The 8,691-nt window shown below is 41.9% G+C and overlaps 1 pseudogene; it reads left to right on the forward strand.

The window, feature by feature from the left end:
* The first annotated feature begins 5,342 nt into the window (after positions 1-5,342).
* Positions 5,343-5,854, forward strand: LOC147450483 (uncharacterized; annotated as a pseudogene).
* The last annotated feature ends 2,837 nt before the right edge of the window (positions 5,855-8,691 follow it).

Consider the following 8,691-nt stretch of genomic DNA (forward strand, 5'->3'; position numbering starts at 1 on the left):
TTTTAGCACTACATACTTTAAGTGTCAAGATCAAGTTGAGTTTTTGAACGTCTTAAACTTGTAAAGACTTATCTCTACCAAGGTGTATAGATAAAGCAAGCATTTCAGACAGCACAATTGCTCACAAAAACTCACGATTATCGATTTTCACATCTAGAAAAGATCTAGTTGTGCATGCGATTCCAGCTTGAGCAGATCTCCTATTTTGTCTATAGCACTAAGAGTGTCTATATGAACACAGGTCTAGGGTAGGACCCATCTCGTCATTACTAAATCACTCACTAAGTGTTAATGGTCAATTCTTGGAACCTTCACACTTATACTTTCAAGGAACAATCTTCTCATTTACCACGGGATAATAATCATATCATTTAAAATCTACCAAGGGTTTTAGATTGCCAAGATGTTTGCAATACTAATCAGGTAATTGTTTGTGTCTATTCACTAATTTCTCTTTAGTGTTTAGTTGACAAGTTGTGTAAGCATTGAGCCCCTTGAAGTCAAGCTTTGGTACTCCACGATATGTTTCTAATTGCATCTCAGTATGTAATTTGGTTTTTTTTCTTGTATGTATACGCTTTGATTGAGTGTTCCCAGAATGGAATACATATGCTGCTTCCATTTTGCTCACTAGGCACATAACAAGGTCATGTGAGAGCAAAAAAATTTGGGGAAGTAATGTACCGGGTAATTTTTGCAGTTTGCAGTAATAGGCCTATATGGTACGGTTTTCATTTGGCACATGTTGTCACATGGGATACAACATGGTCTAGGAACTCAAGGAGTTCCCTTTAGCCAGTGTGGAGCAAAGTATTTGGGGGTCCCTCTCACTCATGTCCTTGAGTGTTTACAATTACGTCCACACACCAATTGATCTCATACTTGAAGGATTCTTTTCTTTAGACATCCTTAATTGAGACATATTCCACATGTGGAGAATATTAGCCTCAGGGACTTACACTAGCGTTTGCTATTTCAATTATGTGTCATGAAAAAGTCCCAAGGTGCTAGTCAAATCTATTTATAAGACTACTTTGAGCACGTTCTATCAGGGATAATTTCGGTGGCTAGGAATTGTTGGGTACTTAGAACGACTCGTTAAGGTTACAAGTGCTGCTAAACAACATTAACGGATGGTTGTTTATGCATATAGCAAGGCTATGTGTTTCTAATGAAAATGTTTCATTATTTGTATTTAGAAGTGATTTTTGTTTCACACTCTATTTTGATTCAACAATTTCAGCAAGACTTGCAAATGATTGCAGTAGAACGTATCTAGTTTCTTTTTAAACTATTTACACTCCTCTTTCATGTGGGCTATGAGCATCACATTCACCGTAAGTATTGGCAAGTATGATCATAGATATGCAGGTCGATGTTTTTTCTAAATGCATTCACACTAGGTGTTATGGGCCCTAGTGTTTAGCATAAGCTTATTTGGAGCGGCATGCACATTCATGACATAGATCTAGCAATCACCAATAGAGGTCATGGCTTGGTTTGGGTGCTTGTGGATCTTTTACATTAACCAAGATGGTTATTATTAACACTATTGATTCCTCAGCAATTTTATAATTGTCTGTAAGCAGTGGAAAACACACCTCAGTATTGTCCTTAATCCAAAGGGGATAGACAAATTACAAGTATAATCTTGTGCTAAAGGATATGCAAAGCTCATACGTTAGAAAGCATGTATTGCTCTAGTTGGAGTTTGCTTACCATAATGTAAAGCATTTTTGCGACTAGCTTTAGTCTCTTCATGTGTGAGTCAGATTCTCAACCTTGAACACTAATTATGGTGGGGTTGTTTAGTGATGAAAATTGACAACAAGTCAAGGACGTATACTTTGCTGATAAGTTACGTCAACTAATTACTTTCATGAAAAGTGAAAAGAGGTACTCTTTTGGGTACATCTTTGTTGTGATAACTAGTTTAGCATACTCAAGAGAGCTCTGAATGGAGTCTTCACACTATGTTGAATATAGACCGGGTACACAAGACGGTTGCAAAGGGACAACAATGTGAAAAATCCAGAGGTTATTCTTGATTTCATTGAGCCTCCTATTGAACCGTGTTTTGGTAAAACGAACAGTTGGATACATGAAGGATGCCATTGTGGAAAACATTAGTGTTCTTATGAAGATACGACTACTTTTGTTTTCAAGGAGGAAAACACTTCTCCAAGGGGGGAGTAATGTCAGGCCTAGGGTAAGACCAGGCAACAAGCCAAGGCCCACGATGGACATACGGTCAAGAGGGCCCTATTAATAGCTAGGAAAGGCCTATATAGGGATGGTCGGGTGGAGAGTTGCTTGCTCTAGTCCCCTCAGTCTTACATACTTGGAAAGAGTTTGAGAATATCCAAAAGCATTTTCTTACAAACTTTCTCCAAGTTAAGACACAAACACCATATATGCTCCTACTTCTTGAGTCGGGATCGATAAAGATGCATCAAAACCCCTCACATCGACTTCCTACAATTGCATGGGAAGCAAGTAAAAAGTTCAAAAGACGCATAAAAGCAAGAACTTGAGCACGGGATGGATGCAGGACATCAAAAATTGGTTTGGGAGATGGGATGCATTACACTTTCTACATGATGCCTCAATAGAGACCCAAGTGAATGAAGCTTTTCTACAACGCCAATGCTTGGGAGGAATCCAGTGAGTCGTGCGCTTCATACATTACACCACCCATATTGCCCCCAACTACAAAACCATGTTCTTCACTGAAAGAGGAAGCAATACTCACCCTTACATGCTTGAGCCTATCCCCTTGTCAACAATACGCATTATCACAGTCATTCAACTTAGCTCCCACTCCCTTTGATGTCAGACAAGGTGTTGGGGCAATGGAGAAGAGTCAAATCGATTGTGCACATTATGATCACTGGAAGTTCGAGAGTCTGAGTACCGCACACTAAAAGAGTGCTCAGCTTTTGGCCACATCCAAACTTTCTTCCCTCACTTTTTAAGCCATGACTTAGACCTACATCTAGTTCATATCCGAGGACGATAATAAAATCTCTCTCTCTCTCTCTCTCTCTCTCTCTCTCTCTCTCTCTCTCTCTCTCTCTCTCTCTCTCTCTCTCTCTCTCTCTCTCTCTCTCTCTCTCTCTCTCTCTCTCTCTCCAGCCCTAGCTTTCCAGCCCTCCTGTGCTTCCATAGTCTCCTCTTGGGCGAGGGGTAGCCCTATGGAGGACGTTAGGGCTCAACCTTGCTCTCCCTAGCTCACCACCCCTGGCTTCTCAATCCCCAACCCAAGTCAGTAGCTTCAACCTATTGTTTCCCAATATCCCTAGCCCAAGCAGCTTCCGACCCCTTGCTTCTCAATTCCCAGCCCAAGTCGGCCTCAACACCCGTCTGTTGGCCCAAGTCAACCTCAGGACAAGACTGCCGCTAGTCAGTACGTCTTCAACACAAGCTCGCCCTCGAGCCCTCATCGCTGGCATAACCAACAATAGAAGTTCTCATAGGCCACATAGTCGACGGCCCCAGCATGAGACTACCGCTACTTAGTATATGCAACCCAAGTCGCCCTTGAGTCCTCGTTATTGTCATAACCAGCAACAGAATTTCTCATAGGCCACAAACCTTTGGATTTGTGTGGATGTTCAAGAAGAACACTTTGGTGCTCCTTAACAAAAAAGAAGTTTCCCATAGCAAGCATGACAACCATAGAGAAAACCCCAAACACCCTCACAAGGATAGGATCAAGTTTTGTTGCCATCTTAGCAACCCCAAGCAAATCCGATCAAATTGAGCACCTTCAAGCGTCCCTCAATCGATGGAGAAGAATCACGACCTCAAAGCTCACCTTAGCAAGCTTGAGGCAGGATTTGATTCTAATCTTGCCACCAACAAAGCGAAGGAAGTTGAAGCCAAGACCATCAAACCCCAAAGCTTTGAGAATAACAACTCCAAGAGGAAAATGTCTTCAAGATCCCCATTGATGGGCTACCCCAAGCATGGAACACGACCAAGAACGACTTCTCGGAATGCATCAACTTCCTCAATGAAACCCTCAAGCAGATCAAGCTCGACTACAACACGATAGATTGTATCACATCAAGAGGCCCTGACAAGCCCATACCAAGTGGCATGTCATCCTTGAATTTAGAAGTAGGTAAGGTCAGTAGTTTACCGATGTGATAAAGCCATCATCCAGGAGTTTCGAAATCCCAAATCAGCTCTCCTCATAGCTGACCCCCCCACGTCTTTTCCTTTCACCTTCCCAATGGACAGTTAGTCCTTAACTTATATGTATCATCATACTTTGCTTCAGATGCAACCATTGTACTATTTGTTTTTTGTCCCATGGGTCATATTTGATCTTCGTGGACAATAATTCAATCTATTGATCTCTCTCTCTCTCTCTCTCTCTCTCTCTCTCTCTCTCTCTCTCTCTCTCTCTCTCTCTCTCTCTCTCTCTCTCTCTCTCTCTCTCTCTCTCTATATATATATATATATATATATATATATATATATATATATATTTCACTCTAATTGGCTCTATGGGAGCTCCAAGAATCCCTCCCTCTTTTATCCCCCCCCCCCCTCTCTCTCTCTCTCTCTCTCTCTCTCTCTCTATCTCTCTCTCTCCCCCCCCCCCCCCCCTCCCTCCCCCATTGAGAGTAACAAATCTTGAGTTCAACTTGTCAAATTGATCTCTAAGATCCCTTGGGTTTTTTTTCTACCACATTAGTAATTCTTGAGTTCTAACAAATCTTGAGTTCAACTTGTCAAATTGATCTCTAAGATCCCTTGGGTTTTATTTCTACCACATTAGTAATTCTTTCCATGGGTGTGTGTGTGTGTGTGTGTGTGTGTGTGTGTGTGTGTACATCTCTCTCTCTCTCTCTCTCTCTCTCTCTCTCTCTCTCTCTCTCTCTCTCTCTCTCTCTCACACACACACACACACACACACATGTATGTATAATATAAAGATATGTGTGTGTGTGTGTGTGTGTGTATTTATTTATGTATATGTATATATCTATGTGTGTGTGTGTGTGTGTACATACATGTGTGTGTGTGTGTAAGAAGGAAAGAGAGAGAGAGAGAGAGAGAGAGAGAGAGAGAGAGTTTGGAGAGTGTGCTTTTGGTGGAAGTGCCTATCTTTCTGAGGCAGGTTGATGTCATCCTCTCTCCATTTAGCTTACCATAGGCAAATTTTAATCCCTTATGAGAGGTTTTCCATTTGGTTTTTAATTTTTCCACTTTGTCCATGTGGCTACTTGTACATCTCTCTCTCTCTCTCTCTCTCTCTCTCTCTCTCTCTCTCTCTCTCTCTCTCTCTCTCTCTCTCTCTCTCTCTCTCTCTCTCTCTCTCTCTCTCTCTCTGGGTCGAAAACGGTGTGACATCCACGTTACGTGAACGGCAACGGCAAGACGATATCGCCCTCAATGTTCGCATTGGTGGACTCCCAAGCGATTGGAAAGGGGAGGGAGACCTCAATCATGAGTCATTTGCCCACATCCAATCCGCAATCCCCATGGTATAGTGTGATCCAACAACAATCACTTCTCTTACACATGAACCTCGCAACAATCATGCAATCTACACACAAAACCAAGTTGGACCAAATCAAATTTCTTGAGCAATCAAGGCTTCTCAAGGACACCAAAATATGGTTTGCAGAAGATCTTACACCCGCTCAACTCAAGCAAAAGAAGGCAGAACTACAAAAGATGCGAGAAGCGCGCACAACAGGGAAATGGACAGTCTATCGAGGAGGTAAAGCCATTATTCAAGAGTTTTGAACTCCCAAACCGGCTCCCTCCTCACTCCCTTCTGCATAGATTTTATTCATCCTATTTTATCTCACCTTCTTTTTGGACCCTCGATCCTTAACTGAGATGTATCCCAAAATCCCCCCACGTTTGTAATGTTTTGTCTTTGGTTCCATAGGTCATATCTGACCTCCATGGACGATGACACAATCTCTCTCTCTCTCTCTCTCTCTCTCTCTCTCTCTCTCTCTCTCTCTCTCAAGAAGTATCTTTTTGATGCATTGGTGACACCGGTTCTTCTTTATGGAGTTGAAGTGTGGGGCGGGAGCATCTCAAAGTCTACTTGGAAAGAGTTTGAGAATGTCCAAAAGCGTTTTCTTACAAACTTTCTCCAAGTTAAGACACAAACACCATATATGCTCCTACTTCTTGAGTCGGGATCTCTTCCAATTGAGGTTATGGCCATGGAAAGGGTTGTGGAGTACATGATAAAGATGCGTCAAAACCCCTCACATCGACTTCCTACAATTGCATGGGAAGCAAGCAAAAAAGTTCAAAAGACGCATAAAAGCAAGATCTTGAGCACAGGATGGATGCAAGACATAAAGAAGTGGTTTGGGAGATGGGATGCATTACACTTGCTACATGATGCTTCAATTGACTCTCAAGTGAATGAAGATTTTCTACAACGCCAATGTATTACGGCTTGGGAGAAATCCGGTGGGTCACGCTTCATACATTACACCACCTATATTTCCCCCAACTACAAAACCATGTTCTTCGCTGAGAGAGGAAACCGTATTCACACTTACATGCTTGAGCCTATTCCCTTGTCCGCGATACGCACTATCGCAGCAATTCGGCTTAGCTCCCATTTCCTTCGATGCGAGATAGGGCGTTGGGGCAATGGAGAAGAGTCAAATCGATTGTGCACATTATGCTCACTGCAAGTTCGAGAGTCTGAGTACCACACACTACTAGAGTGCTCAGCTTTTGATCACATCCGAACTTGCTTCTCTCACATTTTCAGCCATAACTTAGACCTACACACTTTCCTCTCCCAGCCAAAGTGTGGGCTCTCCATTGCGACTCTCAACACTACAATTTTGGAGCATCGAGAGTCACTCATCAGCCATACACATACTACATCACATGTAACTTTGGTCCCATAGGTCATATTTGACCTCCGAGAACGATAATAAAATCTATCTATCTATCTCTCTCTCTCTCTCTCTCTCTCTCTCTCTCTCTCTCTCTCTCTCTCTCTCTCTCTCTCTCTCTCTCTCTCTCTCTCTCTCTCCCCCCTCGATTTTGAGTAACACATCTAGAGTTCAACTTGTGAGATTGATCTCAAAGATCCCTTGGATTTTTCTACACATTAGAAATTATCCTCATGGGTGTGTGTTATACATCTCTCTCTCTCTCTCTCTCTCTCTCTCTCTCTCTCTCTCTCTCTCTCTCTCTCTCTCTCTCTCTCTCTCTCTCTCTCTCTCTCTCTCTCTCTCTCTCTCTGTGTGTGTGAACACACACACACACACACACACACACACAGAGAATCTAGCTCTGTTTCTAGGCATGGAACAAGAGGGAGGGTAGACCATGGTTAAGGAAAACACAAGAAAAGTCAAAACCCACGATATTTGACTCAATTTCCTACTCCACCAACATAGAACCCTGTTTTCTCCCGTTCTGAAGTCATCGGCTAGTCACTCACTATATCAACCGGTCTACTGGCCAAGCTGCAAGGCAGCCACCATCCACCCTTGGCTTCAATCAAAATCCTACACCCACATCTAGGACCCGCTCTGCAATTACACCTAGTTGTACCCCTAGTGCTAAAAATCTGTTGTATTTTTTAATGAATCCAGGTCATTATCAAGGATGAAGTCGACCGAAAACTACTCCCCCAATCTCAACCTAGAAACTACATTATCTTTCACTTAACCTATCGGAATGCTTTCATGGACTTCAGGTATATTCAAGCTTTTTTTGGGCTATTTTTGTATGGACTCAACATCACAACTAATGAAATATGGGATGACATATGTTTTGCATGGTCTTTTCTCAACCCCATCAAGCTTATGGTATGCAATTCTAAGGATGTGTACTCGCCCTATGGTACCTCTTTGTCATTGTACTAAGACAATGCCTGGTTATCACCAAGACTTTAAACAGGTGTTGATTTTTGATCTCATGCTGCTTGAGGATAATCTCTTAAGAAACACACTCATGAAAGGACTGAATCACATTCCCACTCAACCCTTATGTAGACATATTGCCGCCAATGAACTATGACTTTGGCTTTTAAAAATCATAAGAGAGGGTATTATGATCCTACCTCCTCACTCACATGAGGATTATGTTAGAAGTATTTTTTGGAAGTACTATGAAACTTCCCTTCCGACCAAAATGTCCACTAAAATGATAACCCCATTGGATCCCTACATTGATAGTCTAAAGAGCAAGTTCTTTATTACTTGCTTAGACAAAGCAGCTAACAACCTCGTATTCATTTGCCCATCCTTTATAATACAAGTAGCCACAAAGAGTTTAGAAGATAATGATTTCCTACCTAGTAACAATTCCCCCTCCACCACTCTACAGGAGATTCAGTCCTTCTTGGGTGAATTTCAAGCCCAAAATCATCTCCACCTCCTATATCTCATCGATACATACAAAGCTCATAAGAAAGCCTTTAGATGGATCACCTGTGAGTTTAATTGTTGCTTTATTGAAGCTTCATTACTTTTAGCATGCATACTAAAAACTTTTATTTCATGCCTAAAGCATCGAACTCACCTACTAAATCAAAAAGCTCTCCTATGTTTCAATATTGAGCTACAATCTTGGTGGGTGGTCGATTCCCTATATGATGTTGTCCTTAATCTACCTAAAACAGTCAACCCAGTCTATTCAGCCGATATTAAGAAGTGCTATGAAAATATCCCACATCATGGA

Source organism: Adiantum capillus-veneris, chromosome 9, assembly GCF_014529385.1.
Source record: "Adiantum capillus-veneris isolate H3 chromosome 9, ASM1452938v2, whole genome shotgun sequence".
Lineage (NCBI taxonomy): Eukaryota > Viridiplantae > Streptophyta > Polypodiopsida > Polypodiales > Pteridaceae > Adiantum > Adiantum capillus-veneris.